This window comes from Mastigoproctus giganteus, chromosome 1 (genome assembly GCF_048544385.1).
Source record: "Mastigoproctus giganteus isolate SK-2022 chromosome 1, ASM4854438v1, whole genome shotgun sequence".
NCBI classification, from domain to species: Eukaryota; Metazoa; Arthropoda; class Arachnida; order Uropygi; family Thelyphonidae; genus Mastigoproctus; species Mastigoproctus giganteus.
In genome coordinates, this window is record NC_143575.1 from 17,040,872 (window position 1) to 17,059,075 (window position 18,204).

An 18,204-nucleotide genomic window follows, 5' to 3' on the forward strand; every position below is an offset into this window, starting at 1 on the left:
CTCAAGGACATGTTCCCATCTAATGCAGTAGGCCCCCATAATGCTCTCTTCATAGATCCTTGCAACTTTTGCGTTGATAACAGCTACAGAAATCATTCACTCAGAAATACCAGTTCATTGATATATAACACAACACCTATCTCTAATGTAGGACATGTTCGATTTAATTGTGATGGCCAGCTTTTCTTAAAAACTTAGCTTACTCCTGACAGACTACCAGTATTAATGATATGAAGGAGCATTCATTGCGCTTTCAGAAGAGGTGTTAGTGAAAATGCCATATAGACATTCTATGCAAATGTATGTAATCCTAGCCTGAATTTGTAATTGTAAATAAGTATACTGTACTTGTTAACCTGGTGATAGTAATAGATTAATCTGTAAAACGTTTACATGTTTTCATGGTCCCATAACTACTATCTGTACCTGAATATATAATTAAACACATCATCTGTAGGCACAGGTGGATGCATTGCAACTTGTATTATGCCATCCTTGCTTTCAGGCTGTGAAGGGGCAAAACCTTGTGTTTAAATAATAATAGCATTATCATTCGCAGAGGCATATAATGCAAGAAAGAAGCAAGCTTACACAGCATCAGCAGAAAAAAAAAAAAAAAAACAACCCTTTGCATTTCATCCATCCATTCGCTCCAAAAGTTTGCCCAATTCTTTCTTGAATTTTATTTAAGCTGTCGACTTCCACAACGACGGATGGAAGTTCGTTCCAGCAATCAACTATCCGCAGTTTTCTATTCTATTCCACTCTAATATCTATTCTACAACTGTCTTTCCTCAATTTGAGAGTATGCACCCTCCGGTTTGTAATCTGAGCAAGAGGAAGAATCTCATCAGTAATAACCAATAATAACCTGATGCCAACATTAACTAGGAACGGTATGCCGAAACTTTGAACAACATGCGCCTTAGCATCAAACACAAGCGACTATCTCGACCGACAAGGGTTCGCCCAGCTTGATACCGTACGCCAACATGTTGCCAACTGACTCGGTTCATGCTTAGATGAAAATTCTGTGTTGGAAGTACTTTGAAAGGCTGTAGCTGTCGTAGCCAGAATAATTGTCTAAGTGATTCTATCCACTGACAAAAGAATATTTTAAAGAAGACAAAACACAATATTGCTGTAAGTACTAAATATGCCTAGGATTGAGAAAAATAAACTATAATCGCCGTATACGTGCTCAGAATATAAAAATAACTGTATTCTTTGGAAGTAAGGAGAACAGTGAAATACAGTCGATGGGTCGAGGCATTGAACTTAGCGATTCCCAAAGCACCAGAGGTTGCCATATTAGTAGTCCATCTGCTTGTGTAGTTGAAGCAAAACTGCAACGCCCTAAACCGATGGTGGCTAACATTATCAGCAAATGGAAACGTCATGTTGCTGCTACAGCCAGAAAATTCAGGTAGATCACAGGAACTGACAGAAGAAAGATCACAGGCCGAGCTGAAGACTGGTTCTTAAATCCCATCAGACCTTTTCGAATATTGTGAGCCAGCAGTTCTTGAAGATCATAGAAACTGATATTAGTAAAACGACCATGCATAGCGAGCTGCATGGCTTCACATTTTAAGGAAGAACTGCAGCAAACAAGACCAATCATCACAGCACGCAAAATGTTGCTAACGTTATAATAATTATAACAGTAATGTGTCATTCATGAAATTAATTAGTAATTTTTCCTTCAATGTAAAGGACTTTTTAACAATTTTTATTGAGCCAAGTTGAGCATACATAAAAGGAGACACTAATGAACAACATTCAATTTTTAAAAAAAGCAAAAAAAAAAAAAAAGCGCTGGCGAATGCAACAATGGAGGACCATGATTGAGGGCCACTAAGAACCCCTGGAATTTACATTCCTTAACTGTGGCAGTGTGATTATGGTGGAAATGGTTGCTTTGAGTAGTTGTATGATACTTGTGTAGTTTTCTTGTGTGAGGCAAGAGCTTAATTTCTACGTTGATTCTGAATAGCTCATACCACCTGTTTTTTATGGTATGCATTGCTATCAGATTAAATATATCTTACGGTGCTTTAAATATTCAGTCTGAAGCTGAAACTACAACTGCATTTTAATTGAATGCATGTGATTTTCTTAGATTCTGTGTTACTCCAGTGTTAACATTAATTGTAAACCGCAAGTGACATGTCTATCTTCTATGTCATTTTGCCATTGAAGCTTATTTTGCTATCTTAATGAAATTAAGTCAATGTTTTCCTTAATTAATTCTGTTTGTGTTTCGCTTCTATTCCGTAGTGAAAATCTCAGGACCCTAAACAATGTAACACTTTAGCTATTCCCACCAGAACCTTTCCCTACACCATTACTCATATACAGTCAACTTTGATTTCCTCAACTTCCACACACGGAGTGCAGTCATAGGTAGCAATAAAACGACACTCAGTAACGTGTTGCCATTTCTTTAATTTATTAAATCACAGAGGTGAAATACCTGTTGCATTTCAATTTTTGTTGAAATCTAGAGTAAAATAAGTAAACTATCTTACAAAAAGTTGGTTGAGTATTACGTTGAAGTATGTGCACTAAAGTGAATATAGTTACATTTATATTGTATGCTATATTAGTTAATCAATTAGTAATTAGATGTAAACAAGTTAATTAGTTATTATTTTTTTTCCAATTCAGTTAAAAGTAATTTCGAAACTTATTTTTTCAAAACGTCCCAACGTTGCGTGGACGAAGAAAAAAATATAAACAATTCTTGAACTGAGTTTAAAAAATCTGTTTCAAAATTAATTTTGGCAGCATCATTAACCACCAAGTGGACACTAAGTGCAACGCAGAGTACAAAAAAAAAAAAAAAAAGAATGGTGGTTGATATCTAAAGTTTTTATTTGCAAACCATTGTTTGCCCTTCATTGTCATATCCTTGCCCTCGCATATTATTAATATCAAGGCCTAATTCATTAAACTTGTTTAAAATAAATGCACTTAACCCTTCTCCTGTCCAATTTGTTATAGGGGAAAAACCTAAAAAGTGTTCTCTTATATCTACATTTTTGTTAACTTCATTTAAATTTACAAATCTAATTATAATATACCTCTGAAACGATACTCCCTATAACGTAACTGACAAGTTTTTAATTGGTGGCGACTAGGTACGGACGAGTAATTCCCCTAAATTTGATCCAGTTGTCTCAGCGAACGCATCCCTATCGTTAAACGAGGTATTACTGTATAATGGGCTCTCAACAGCTAATATAAATAAAATAAATTTTTTGTTATACTTCGGGAAGACCACACTGTCAGAGGAGTTTGATATATGAATGAAGAATCAAACAAGTTACAGGTTCACTATCTAATCATTTTTAAAAAGTTTATTATGACAAGAATTTCTTTATTTGTATTTTTTTTTTTTATTCAAATTATGCTTAGATTCTACATCATTTCGGCCGCCCGTGTTCATGGCACACTCGAACACGGGGTTGGCGCGGCCATGGGTACAATGATCGCGAAGTCATCCCAAACTCTTATCGCATTATACTGGGACACGAACAAGGGTTTGGAAAAGAGTTAAAATAGCATTAATCAAAGATTAAAAAGTATAAAGCAAAAGTAATCAAAAAGTATTAGTATTACGAGGGGTTTCCGAAAAGTAAGGTAACACATTTTTTTTTTTTTTTTTTATTATTAATAATGGTGAAAGGGAATGAAATGAAACGCGGTGGACCGATAGACCCGTTAATAACTTTCAAAAAGACCGCCAGTGCATTGTTGCGGTACTGTCGCCTCACAGCAGATTCCAGTTGCAAAATGGCGACTACAGTGCGAGTGTGGTCCGAAACAGGTGTTCGTGAAGTTATTCGCTTTTTGCAAGCAGAAGGTTCTTCACCAAGTGACATTCACCGTGAACTGGTTGCTGCGTATAGCGAAAAGGTGATGACGAAGAAGCATGTGTGTTTTTGGTGCAATGAATTTAAAGCAGCCCGTGTTGTTTTTTTTTGGTAGTTGTTGGCGCTTCGGCTTCTGTGGCCATAATGCACCTCCCAAGGTTTTTGCAGTACTTTGATCCAAGCCCAAGGCGGGATTCGAACCCGCGACCTTTGGGTTGTCAGGCAGGCACTTTACCCACCTGGCTAGCCCGGTCGGCCGCAGCAGCCCGTGTTGACATTGAAGATTCACGATGGCCACAGTATTCTGCAATCGCCAAGGCATTCTGTTGGTGGATTTCTTGCCGAAGAGAGGAACAATCAATGCACAGCTTTACTGTGCAACGTTGGAAAAACTGAAAGCCAGCATTCGACGCAAACGACCAGGACTCCTGACAAGCGGCTTGATTTTGTTACACGACAACGCAACTCCACACACTGCCCACACCACTCGTGAGTGATTGCGCGCCGTAATCGTTGGGAAACTCTGTCACATCCCCCTTACAGGCCAGACTTAGCGCCTTCAGACTTCCACTTGTTCGGCCCTCTGAAAAACACCTTTCAGAAAAGCATTTCACCACGGATGAGGAAGTTCATCAGGCGGTGCGATGTTCGTTATTGCGTGTGGGCACTGACTTCCTCAGTACTGGTATTGATAAACGGGTCCATCGTTGGGACAAGTGCATCAATAAAACTGGAAACTTTGTGGAGAAGTAATGCATGTTCACTTATTTCTTGGTGTGTAATTTCAACTTCGTATTATTAAACATCATCGAGAGAAAAAATGCGTTACCTTACTTTTCAGAAACCCCTCTTAGTATTAGTGGCAAATTATGCAAGAAAGCAAGGCGCCTCCGTAGCCAGGTGGGCAGGAGCAGCAGTGCGTAGCACACGCTTCTTGATTAGACTGGGTTTCGAGCCCGTGACCACCAAATACGGAGGATGCAGAAAGGTCAGGGAATGACCACCGCATATCCCCGGAACAATATGGCCTTAGTTGCTAATGCTCCTAAAAACCAAATAACAAACAAACAAGCAAGAAAGCAAGCTTATACAGCCCAAAAAAAAAAAAAAACAAAAAAAAAAAAAAAAAAACACTACCTATATCACAATACCAGGTCTACTCCCTCCAATACTTTGTTCAGTTCCTCCTTAAATTTATCCAAACAACCCACACCCCCAGGGGCTCACATCTGGTGAGTATGGGCTTGGCATACCCAGGGTCCTGAGCTGGATATCATCATTCTTCCCTTTCTTGGTGATTCCTTTCTACTTCTCTCTCTCTCTCTCTCTCTCTCTCTCTCACAGGGCAATAGGGAATTTTTTTTTTTTTTTTTTTTTTTTTTTTGGCCAGTGCAGCATAAGGCCTAGGCTTCCTTGCACCACATGGCTAATAATAATAATAATCTACACTAGATTGAAGTTTGTTTTTAACAATCAGCTACCTGCTGGTGGAAGGCAAATTTCGCACATATATCTGCAACCACATACCTAAACTTGAATTTATGCCTCCTCATGTATGTAGTCTGGGCAAAAGGAAGATGCCGTCAGCATCGAGTTTACTCTATTCAGTCAAAGCCTTAAGTGGCTCAATCAGGTCTTCTCTCAGGTGCCTAGTCTTCAAATGCTGCAATTGGCAGATTTGGTCTTTCTTGGTAGTACCATTTTGTTTCCCTCACAAATCTCGTTGTTCTTCTCTGCACCAGTTCCAACAGATTCACATCCTTTCTAAAATAAGTCTTTCAGACCAGTATGCAGTACTCAAGATGTGGCGTAAACCATTGTCGTATATAGTACAACCTGCTGCCAAAATTTCTGTATATCATTGACAAAACCCCATTAGTTATCATGGGCATGGGCATGGGCATGCCCACTGACCATCTGGACCGCCTTCCCTATTGACCTCATATTTCTAACTTTTCCCCCGGCCTTCAGATCCTCCGACTCCGACTGAACCTCACAGCGAATGCCCCACACACAACAAATCTAAATTTTCAAAATTGTACATCACTCCGTCTTGGTTTAATCTTTTAGCGTCTCACACCATTAATCGCGCGCGCCTTCATATACGAGGGGGTATCAAAACGTTCGTACCCTGACCTAGATAAAACATCAGTAGGAAGATGCCATTTTTAATATAAATTGTCTACATATTCAATAACTAACATGTGAAATTTCATTCCCGTAGGTGGTTGTGAAACAGAGGTGGAGTCCCAAATTTGAGTAAGGGCGTTATGGTCGACAAAGTTGAGTATCGAACAGTGATCAAGTTCCTGCATTTGCAGGGCAAGAAAGCTCAGGAATTTGATGAAGATATGAAAGCTGTGTATGGGCAGAATTGTCCTCCTATGACACTGTAAAAAGTGGAAACGGGAGTTCCAATGCTGTCGTACATTGGAACGCCATCAACATTCGCAGACAGTGAGACGGTTGCAAAGGTTGAGCAGCTGGTGCTGAGTGACAGATGTGTGACAATTCATTTAATCTAAAATGCAGTGGGAATTAGATTCATATGCCGTGCTTGTGTCTTATGTCTGCTAATTGAGCGTGTTCTATGGTCGATTTGCTGGACGAAAAACCTCGGTTTCTGTGGATAAAACCTTACTATCTACGCCTGAGACCGACTAACTCAGCCACGACATTTTACATGACCATCTGCACATGTCTAAGGTTTCTGCACGATGGGTTCCAAAATTGCTGACCCCTTTGCAGAAACAATGTCGAATGCAATGTTCTCGCCAACTGTTGGATTTGTGTAATGCGGATGTTTAGAACCTTTTTGATCGGTTGGTGACAAATGACGAATGCTGGATGTATCAGTATGATCCAGAGACTAAAGAAACCATTGAGTGGACGTCGCTTTGATTCGTCTCAGGAAGTCATCAGTGAAGTGGAATCGTGGTTTCAGGCAAAAAGTGCGGATTTCTATGATCAAGGCATAAACAGCTGATCCACAGATTGGAGAAATGTGTTACTAAACATGGAGAGTACATAGAAGAGGATTAAAGTTCCTGTGAAGTTTCACCTTTCTAGGGCTATTATTTCTAGGTAAGGATACGAACTTTTTTTAATACCCCCTCGTATAATACATATATATATTTTTTTTTTTTAAAGGTCCGAGCCACTGAAATCTCAGGAAATTTGGTGGCAGGATCTGCCAGAGTATAAATATCACACTACTGGGTCTGCCCCCACGGGGCTGAGTACGGGCAATGTTTGGCCTCAGCAGGCGTCCTGTGGCTAAATGGCCAGAAGAAACGATACATAACACTACACTTACAAAACTTATACACTTTTAAATCTCTGGCCTTCCCAGCGAACTGGTACACCTACAATGAAAGCAATGCGGAGATGCGGAAAACCCCTGGTGCCGTTTGACACAAAATGCACTCTATGCTAGCTATCATAACAGCCTGGCTGCAATGCACAGAAAACTTCATATCTGACTACATAATTTCCCCCAGGTCTTTTCAATTCTCCACTACTCTGACTGTGATACAATACAGTAGCATATTAATCTTACATTACTGCCACCCATGTGCAGTAACTTTATGGACATAAAACACTCCCAAGTCTTTGTGATGTGGATGTGCCAACTGCAGGATGATTTGAGGCAGGAGCTGTTGTGATGGAAAAAAGGAGTATTTTTAATAAATGATTTAGAGGCACATTGATTTTGATGGATTAATTAAAAGATTACACATATAAATTTAGGAGAATTCTTTATAAGTGTGTTCTTGGTAAGTTCTTGAGCTAAAAAGCTGATGTGAGGGCAGAGGCGGTCCCAGGTAAGTGATAAAGAGACTATAACTCACCTTACGATCAAAATAATGTGGATTTTATTTTACTACAGCATGGGATTTAAAGCTCAGTGATTCAATGACGCAAGGAATTTTTGTTGGTCGTTTTCACAACGTGGCTGAGTTAGGCGGCCTCTGGCGAGTTTTTGTACCGGAAACTCGGGTTTTTCGTCCAGCAAACAGCAAATCGAGCACAGAGCACACATGCAATTTACAGACATATTATATACGGCGCAATATGGCCTAAGTTACTAATGCTGTTAAACCCTATAACCTCGCTTAATGATTTCCCTCTGGACAAAATTTAGCTCTAGCTTCCCTTATGACTGCCCAGGTAGCACTGTGGTATTGTCATCGTTCTCTCCACACTGGGTGGAAAAGGCCCGGGTTCGAATCCCATCAATGATGCGAGGAACTTTTATTGGGTTCTTTCACTCCATGGCTGAGTTAGTCGGTCTCAAGCGTTGATAGCAAGTTTTTTTTTCCTCCGGAAAAACGGGTTGTTCGTCCAGCAAAGCAGACAAATCGACCAGAGAACACATGCAGTTTACAGACACAGTACACATGGATCACCTAATTTAGGGTCACCTAGTAAGTAGCTTTCTCGGTGACCCTAATGTAACAGTTTAGTAGTTTTTTCTAGCTTCCTTTATGTGGATGAGTCTGATTTGAATAAAAATTTTAAATTTTATCTGCGTGAGATTAAGAAAGGTTTCAGAAGTGCCAAGAAGAATGGAGCTAAAAGTGTTCCTCCTTGAGGAAGACCAGTATATATGTAGGGTTGGTAAAAGGAGTTCTAAAAGTTATATACTAGAATCCTTATTTGCTGAATTCAGTAAGAAAGTTTAGTATGACACCAGAAATAAAATATTTTCCGTTAGTTTTTAACAGAGCTTTAATTTATACTCTATCAAAAACTGAGCTCAGAAGCAGCTATCCCCAGGAAGGCTCTGCTTCTAGATACTCGTCGACACCACTGGAAGGTAGGGAGGCACCTCCGTAGCCAGATGGGCAGTAGCAGCAGTGCGTAGCACACGCTTCTTGATTACACCGGGGTTCGAGCCCGTGACCACCAAATACGGATCGATGCGGAAAAGTCAGGAAATGACCACCGCATATCCACGGAGCAATATGGCCTTTGCTGCTAATGCTCCTAAAAACCAAATAACAACAGCAACAACTGGAAGGTGGGCCAGTTCTAGTAGGTGGGACGCATAAGATCTCAGGATATGAGACAAAAAAATAAATAAATAATATATGTATATAAAGTGCTTAGCATCGTAATACACAGCCATTTCTGAATAAACAGAAAATTTTTAAGGTGGCATCGTTTTAGGTTATATCTCATATTGTGAATGCCTTCACAACGAGTTGCCATGATATTGCACTACTTCGAATAAGTAACGCTTCACCTAAGGAGAAGACTAGTGTTACTTATTCTCAGATAGGTACCACCACCCAGACAGCACTGTTTCAGGGCTATTTGGCCCTTCGTCAGTGAGTGGGTAGGTACCCAAGTGATGCAATGATGGCAAAAACAGTTATGAAGTATAACTCCACAATATGAGAGATGCCTGATGGTGTATGATGTATTTAGACTAAGGCGCATTTAGGGCTAGAGCCTCAAGCTGCGAACAAATTTAGACTATGTATATAAAGTGCTTAGCATCGTAATACACAGCCATTTCTGAATAAACAGAAAATTTTTAAGGTGGCATCGTTTCAAATAGCCCTGAAACAGTGCTGTCTGGGTGGTGGTACCTATCTGAGAATAAGTAACACTAGTCTTCTCCTTAGGTGAAGCGTTACTTATTCGAAGTAGTGCAATATCATGGCAACTCGTTGTGAAGGCATTCACAATATGAGATATAACCTAAAACGATGCCACCTTAAAAATTTTCTGTTTATTCAGAAATGGCTGTGTATTACGATGCTAAGCACTTTATATACATAGTCTAAATTTGTTCGCAGCTTGAGGCTCTAGCCCTAAATGCGCCTTAGTCTAAATACATCATACACCATCAGGCATCTCTCATATTGTGGAGTTATACTTCATAACTGTTTTTGCCATCATTGCATCACTTGGGTACCTACCCACTCACTGACGAAGGGCCAAATAGCCCTGAAACAGTGCTGCTAGGGGGAGCTTGATGATGTCCGGAGTTTCCGAGAATAGGTAACAACAGCCTTCTCCCCTGGGGAAGCGTTGCCTATTCGAGGAGTTTATGAGTTTTTGAGTGGTGTGAGTTGAAGGAGTTACTGTCCCTTTCATTCTTCTACACTGTTTCTTTTTCCTCTTCCACTCCTACTATCACTTTCCCTCTACCTTTTTTGCTTTTCTAAGTCTAATAGGGACAAGTGGATATTCGAGTAGATATTCACATACATACATCAAATAGCCCTGAAACAGTGCTGCTAGGGGGAGCTTGATGATGTCCGGAGTTTCCGAGACTAGGTAACAACCGCCTTCTCCACTGGGGAAGCGTTGCCTATTCGAGGAGTTTATGAGTTTTTGAGTGGTGTGAGTTGAAGGAGTTACTGTCCCTTTCATTCTTCTACACTGTTTCTTTTCCTCTTCCACTCCTACTTTAACTTTCCCTCTACCTTTTTTGCTTTTCTAAGTCTAATAGGGACAAGTGGATATTCGAGTAGATATTCACATACATACATCAACTAGCCCTGAAACAGTGCTGCTAGGGGGAGCTTGATGATGTCCGGAGTTTCCGAGAATAGGTAACAACAGCCTTCTCCACTGGGGAAGCGTTGCCTATTCGAGGAGTTTATGAGTTTTTGAGTGGTGTGAGTTGAAGGAGTTACTGTCCCTTTCATTCTTCTACACTGTTTCTTTTCCTCTTCCACTCCTACTATAACTTTCCCTCTACCTTTTTTGCTTTTCTAAGTCTAATAGGGACAAGTGGATATTCGAGTAGATATTCACATACATACCTCAAATAGCCCTGAAACAGTGCTGCTAGGGGGAGCTTGATGATGTCCGGAGTTTCCAAGAATAGGTAACAACAGCCTTCTCCACTGGGGAAGCGTTGCCTATTCGAGGAGTTTATGAGTTTTTGAGTGGTGTGAGTTGAAGGAGTTACTGTCCCTTTCATTCTTCTACACTGTTTCTTTTCCTCTTCCACTCCTACTATAACTTTCCCTCTACCTTTTTTGCTTTTCTAAGTCTAATAGGGACAAGTGGATATTCGAGTAGATATTCACATACATACATAAATAGCCCTGAAACAGTGCTGTCTGGGTGGTGGTACCTATCTGAGAATAAGTAACACTAGTCTTCTCCTTAGGTGAAGCGTTACTTATTCGAAGTAGTGCAATATCATGGCAACTCGTTGTGAAGGCATTCACAATATGAGATATAACCTAAAACGATGCCACCTTAAAAATTTTCTGTTTTGGCTGTGTATTACGATGCTAAGCACTTTATATACATAGTCTAAATTTGTTCGCAGCTTGAGGCTCTAGCCCTAAATGCGCCTTAGTATAAATAATATATATATTTATATATATATCAATAGAAAAATAAAATAAAAATAAATAAAAAATATATATAAAAAAATAAAAATAATAAAATAAAATAAATAAATACATGAGCTTACATGAGACATGTATGGTATCTTATGTAGGACGGCACCTGAACGAAAGTTCAACTCCGCCTTTGTACACTATGATGATTACAGAGCACTGTAAAAGGCCAGAAATCTGTGTAATACAGTATTATGTTTGTGCAGTGTGTGTGTTTAGTTGTTTCTGGCCGTTTTGTCACCAGGCAGGCGATCACCTGGAAAGCCTGCTCAGTGTCCGGCTACATCACGGAGAGCTAGGCCACAACTACGCATGTACCGCGGCCGCCCTCGGTACCCTCTGGTTTACCAGCTCTTACTGCCCTAATATCAGAGCAAAAAAAAAAAAAAAAAAAAAAATATATATATATATACATATATATACTATCATTGAATTATATTGAATAAAGTTAAATTATAATAAAATGAATAAATAATTAAGCATTCATTAGAGGCAGCGACATGCAATTCCTCCATATGAAGCTGAAATACATCCATTATTCTAAATTAAATAAAACATAAGCCAGTAGTATGGCAAAAACTGTAGAGCGAAAATTAACATAAAAATAACCCAAATAAACAATCGAACGAAAAGAAAGAATAGATATAAATAGTAGCCCAGAAACCCTAATATAATTTCGATCTTTAAATCCAATTAACAAAAACTATACAAATTTTAGGATAATGCCAATTAGTTATTAATTTAGCGGTACCCCCCCGAGAGGTACCGTTTTTGATGTTAATTTTCGCTCTACAGTTTTTGCCATACTACTGGCTTATGTTTTATTTAATTTAGAATAATGGATATACATATATATATATATATATGTGTGTGTGTATGTATAAAAAATGGAAAAGTAAATTTAAAAAAGAGAAAAATATATGTAAGTAAATAAAAACTAAATAATAAAATCCTGTCCCTCCGGCAGCCCAAACCCAGGGTACCAGCAAAAATAAATAAGTAAATAAATAAAAATAAAAGCGAAATAAAATGGAGAAAAAAAAATTGAAATAAAAAATAAAAATAAATAAATAAATAAAAAAAGAGAGAGAGGAAAAAAAAAATAAAATAAATTAATTAAAATATAAATAGTGCCTTTATAGACATATATATATATATCTAATCCTGCACTGGCCAAAGGCCAGTACTAGCAGGAGTTTCCACTAGGAAGGCTAGGAGGTATTCCGCAGTTGAGTGAGAAGGCATCTCCGGCGATCAAAAGCATGACGAGCAAATTCTTGCAGGGACTGGAAATTTTATTTCATGCTCAGGAAGTCTGGCTCATTTCTGAGAACAGTGACACTAGTGGAGAGAACGTTCTGTTGAAGATCTAGGTATTGATGTGAGAGGTATAAAATATCTTCCCAGTCTTCTGGGGCGCCACAAGAACAGAGAAGTGATTCGGCAAGGTTGAGAGTTGCAAGTTTGGCATTAAGGACGCCATGACCAGAGAGTAAGTAGAGTGAGTACAGATCAGAGTGAAACCATTTCTGAGTGCACTATAACGTGGCAAAGGTGACGTTACGGATGAACTTTAAAGTAACAAGAGGTAGCGGACCATCTGTTTTGCCAACGCTGCATCAAAATATTCCAACATTGTGTTTTCTCTGCCTTGGGATCCACAGTTACATTGATATTGTTACCCAAGAAGGTCGTAGGGACAGCGTGCCTAATGTAGAAGAACAGGCCTCGGTACAGAAGAAATAGATCGAGGGGCAGACAGCCGTTAAGGTCCTGCACATTGCTAAAAGCATTTTACGTTGAAAGCTATGAAGTTTAGTCTGGAACGAAACCTTCTTCACATGCCAGAACCAGGCGGCCGCACCATAGGAACAAATTGGTAGAAACACAGCTTTGTGATATAACCGTAGAGAGCGAGAATTAAGACCTCAAGACTGTTTAGAGAGATGCAAAAGTGAGAAGGTAAGTTTTTGACTTTCTCTGAGAGATGTTCCAAGTGTTTAGTAAACGTAAGTTTACTATCAATGAACAGACCAAGAAATTTTAGAGAAGAAACCATGGACAGTGATTTGTTTTCAAGTTTTACAACAGGAGACCGTGAAATATTAAGCGAACCCTTAACCAGCATCATTTTAGTTTTCTTGGAGGATATGGATAATTTATTTATGGTGGACCATTGAGCGAGATCTGACATGACTAAATTGGCAGTACTTTCAAGAGAAGCACGGGAATTGCCCTGGATCAGCAGGGCGAGATCGTCTGCCCAAGCCAATTTGGAAGTAGAAGGAATAGTTTTAAGGAGCCATTCGTCAAGAACGATGTTCCAGACGAGTAATCCCAGAACACAGCCCTGGGTGCTGCCCCTAGTGACAGAGCGGGAGACGGAGTTAGACCAAGAAATAATAGAAACTGTATGATATTCAAAGTAATTGCTTAGAAGGTTATAAAGAAGAAGAGGACAATTGGCATCACGTAAGCGAGCAAACAGACGGCCACCATAACAGATCAAAGGCCGCAGAGAAATCAACAAAAATAGCAAGAACGTATTTAGTGTTTGCAGAGTTAACTCGAGAAAGGAATTCAACTACTGCTTCTTCAGTGCCTCTTCCAGTTCGGAAACCATATTGATCATCTAATACAAGAGAAGTGCTAGTGAAAAGAGAATTGAGTCTTATAGCAATCAATTGAGGAAAGACAGATGTAGGATAGATGTGCGGAAATTTGCCTTTAGCCAGCAGGTAGTTGGTTGGTGGAACAGACTTCCATCCCGTGTTGTGGAAGTTGATAGCCTAAATAAATTTAAGGCTCAGCTGGACAGGTATTTCGAACGAACGGAGGGGTGAAATGGAAGTATGTTTTTTTTTTTTTTTTTTTTTGGCTGATGCTGCATAAGCTTGCTTTCTTGCATCATATGCCTCTACTAATGCTAATCTTTCAAGTGTTTTGGCCAAATGCGATAACAGAGCAACGGGAAGAAAGGACTTGCCACTCGGGGTGTTTAAAGGTTTAAGAATTAGTTTAAGAAAACCTGTCTTCCAGATAATAGGGAAAGTGCTTTCATTCAGACATTTGTTAAATATAGTCGAAGAAACCGTTGGACGGAGCTTGTTGGATTGCTTGATAAAGATGCACTCATGAAGGTCGAGGCCTGGAAAACCAGATTTGTTCTTTTTAAGACAGCTGTGTCCACCTCCAGCTGTGTACATGGCTGAGATTCAGAAGTAGTAGTGTAGGAGTTATTGGGCTGCCTTATTTGTTGATGAGTAGTTAAGTCATTCTCTGGGCAGTCAGAAGGAAGCAGATTGTCCGAGATAGTGTTGATGGTGTCCTTCGAGGTGAGAGTTTCGGTGCTGTTTGCAGGTACCGAACAATTAACATCAGGAGAATAGGATTTGTTCCTGGTAAGGCTTTAAACAAGGCCCCATGGATTCCGATTGCCAGTAGAAGTAACCAAGTTCTGCCAAGGTTTTATTTTACAGGTGGTGATGGTCTTGACCTATTGTCTTTCGAGAACCTGATATTCTGTTTTAAGACTTTCGACGTCAGGAGGTGGCCAGCTCCTGCGATGTCGTTGGTAAGTACGCCTAGCCCGATACACTTGGTGACGAAGCAAAGTAAGTTCCCAATTCCACCATGGAGTGGAATGGAAGGACTGAATTTTCTTTTTGGCTGCTTTATAACGAGTGGCTGAGAGCATCATTAACATAGGAAGCTAGTTCAGAAGCTGTAAATTGATAGATGAAATTTATGTTTTCAAGTGGGAAGTCAGTGTTGATTGAGTCATCAAATCGGTTCCACATGATGCGTCGCAAAGAAAATCTAAGGTCCTGTAGTGGAAGATTATATGCTTGTGCAGAGCAAATCACGGAGAAGGTAATCGCACGATGGTCACTTGAGCAAATTGCAAGACACAAAGTCTTACAAATTAAATTAAATGTCTATATAATTAATGATAGAATGCTAGATAGAGTGATATTGTAAACTTTACAAGAAAACACTTAAAGTCACAAATATTGTTTAAGATAGTGGGTCTCACGCTAATGGAATTTAATTAAGTGGAGTCTATAGTTAATGTAAAAGCAAATATACCGTGGAAATAAACATTAGAAAGAGTTTTGAATCAGTGCCCACACCTGAATCAGCAAGCGAAGATAGCAAGACGGAACAGTGGGGGGCCAACTGATAGAATGGCAAGGGACGGATTGCTCCAGAAATGACAATAGGGGTACCAGCGGGGGGCGTTCTTGTTTACTGCAAACAGAGCGGGCGTGGCGAGACGAATCAAGTAAATGGACGCAGATGTTTTCCGGATGGGTTCCGAGCTCCAGAAATTTCTAGAATATTCGAGAATTCTCTAGAAACGGAAGTCCTCTCTACACCGGAAGGGGCTCGACCATCGTGTCATGGGTCATAGGTAAATGAGAATGGAGACGATGATGGTCAGATAGAAATGATTGGTTGAGGAAAGGAGGGGCGTTACGAAATTTTGGGAAATAAAAAGGAAAGAGCGCGCGAATAAGAGCGTGATTAAGTTTTTTCAGAAGGCGATAAAGTTTTTTCGGAGGGTGATGAAGTTTTTCGGAGAGGTATATTTTAGGAGTGATGAAAGTTTTTTTCGGACGTATGATTAAAGTTTTTTTCGGAGGTAGGCTCGGGAAACAGTCCCCGGAAGTAATCCACCAGTAGAACCAGTTATGTTGAGTTGACTAAGTTCTGATAGTTTTAGTAAAGTATAGCTAAGTTACTGTAAAGGGAACTTTCTCGAGATGGGACATAGAAGTCCGAAAGCGTCCACTGAGAGATATGTTTAGGAGGACAGCGAGATAATGCTTACAGAAGAACACTGGACCGTCCTGTAGCCTACGGAAAGAAATAAAGTAATGGGAAGTGACTCCTACTGAATTATCCGGCACAGCAAGGAAGGATATGATACCAGGAATGATCGGCAAAGCGAATAGTGTCCCTGGCAGAAGTAAGCAGTCCGGAATCCGAGAAGAGCGTTTCCAAACCAATGGTGGACCCCAATGCAGAGCGGAAAGTCACAGGCCAAACATTGTATTAGCGGTAGGATTCAAATCCCCAGAAGTAAGTGATTAAACAACGTATATATCTCTATGTAATTGCAAAGGACTGCAGGGAAGATTAGATAAATATTAAGTGAGATTTAGGGAAACATACAGTTAACTCAGTGCATGTTGTATAGATAAGCAAAGATATATTGTAGAATTAGTTTAACGAAGGATTGATTATAGTTATGGTTTATTTGCTAATTAATTAATGGAAGGAAGTTAATAATGTTGGACGGGTTAACCTATAAAGCAGGTACAGTTGCATGTTACTTATATAATATTACTGAAGTAGGGAAATTAGTCGCTAAATGCTGAAGTTTACCTGAGAGGATGAAGAAATAAATAAACCAATGTATATTTCATTAACATGTAATTTTAATGTGTTAGGGTGAGAATAGAATAGAATAATGTGTAAAGTGGACATTAAATTCCAGAAGAAGAATTGTGTTAACCATGAAGAAGAATGTAGGATTGGGCTAGATAAGTATGATTAATAAATAAAAAATGTCAATTGTATTTAAGAAAGAGTTAGCTGAAACTGATCGTAGGAATGTGTTAGTTGCCGAATATTAAGAAGATGATGATAGGAGAGCCTAATGACCAGGAACGTAATCCATGCCATGTACCTATATATGAAGTGAATAATGTGTAATGAATTGCTTGATCTTTTATTTGTAATTATGTATAATAAACTAATTGTATCTAACTTAATGCAAATAGTGTTTGGTCATTTCTGAACACACAGCAAAAGAATCCAAAGGAGGAGTGCCCTAATATAGGAACTCCCACAGGACCGGAATTCTTCTGTGAGATAACTAGTCAGATGCAAAGTGGGGATTTTTAAGAATATAAATAATAATAAATACTATAGTAATAATATAAACAAAAAAAAATATATATATATAAGAATAAAACCACCCCCACAAAATGTTAGTATTTACTGTCCAGACATTAATGTTTAATGCTACTACCGCACGCTGTGGTAGCACCAAACATTTATTTTGAAGAAACAATCTAAGAAGTAGCAGTGATGTCTATATTTTATTCGCCATTTAGAGAGCTGAAGGTATAAGGTGAGCGCCGGGTTTATTTAGAACAAGTCAGCTCATGTGAAAGGAGAAAGTCTTCTATGAGTGGACCCTTGTTATCAGTATGGTTGGAGTGCCATAGACTGTATTTGGCATTAACGTCTGACCTTATAAGTTTGGCAGTACCTACCACAGAAATAATTTGATCGAGGTAGTAGTAGTAGTAGTAGTATTAGTCGTAGTGGCAGTGGCATGTGATGCAAGAAAGCAAGTGTATGAGCTTATGCAGCATCAGCCAAAAAAAAAAAAAAAATCACACCATTCCCTCCAAATGCCTGTCCAGTTCCTCCTTAAATTTATTTAACCTATCAACTTCTCCAACGACAGATGGAAGTTTGTTCCAGAAATTAACCACCCGCTGGCTAAAGGCAAATTTCCGCACATCTATTCTACATCTGTCTTTTCTTAATTTGAATTTATGCCCCCTTAGGTTCGTAATCTGAACAAGTGGAAGGATCCCATCAGAATTCAGCGTGCTCAACTCATTCAAGGCCTTATACACCTCAATCAGATCACCGCGCAGGTGCCTAGTCTCCAGCCACTGCAATTTGCAGAACTTAAGCCTCTCTTGGTAAGAGGATCCCTTCATTCCCCTCACCAATCTTGTTGCCCTTCTCCGTACACGATCAAGTAAATCTACATCTTTCCTAAAATGAGGCCTCCAGACCTGTACGCAGTACTCAAGGCGTGACCTGACCAATGCCTTATACAGAGGGACAATCACTTCCTTTTCCCTGCTAGCAAAATTCCTATATATCATTGACAAAACCCCATGACCTACCCTGGCAGCCTGTCT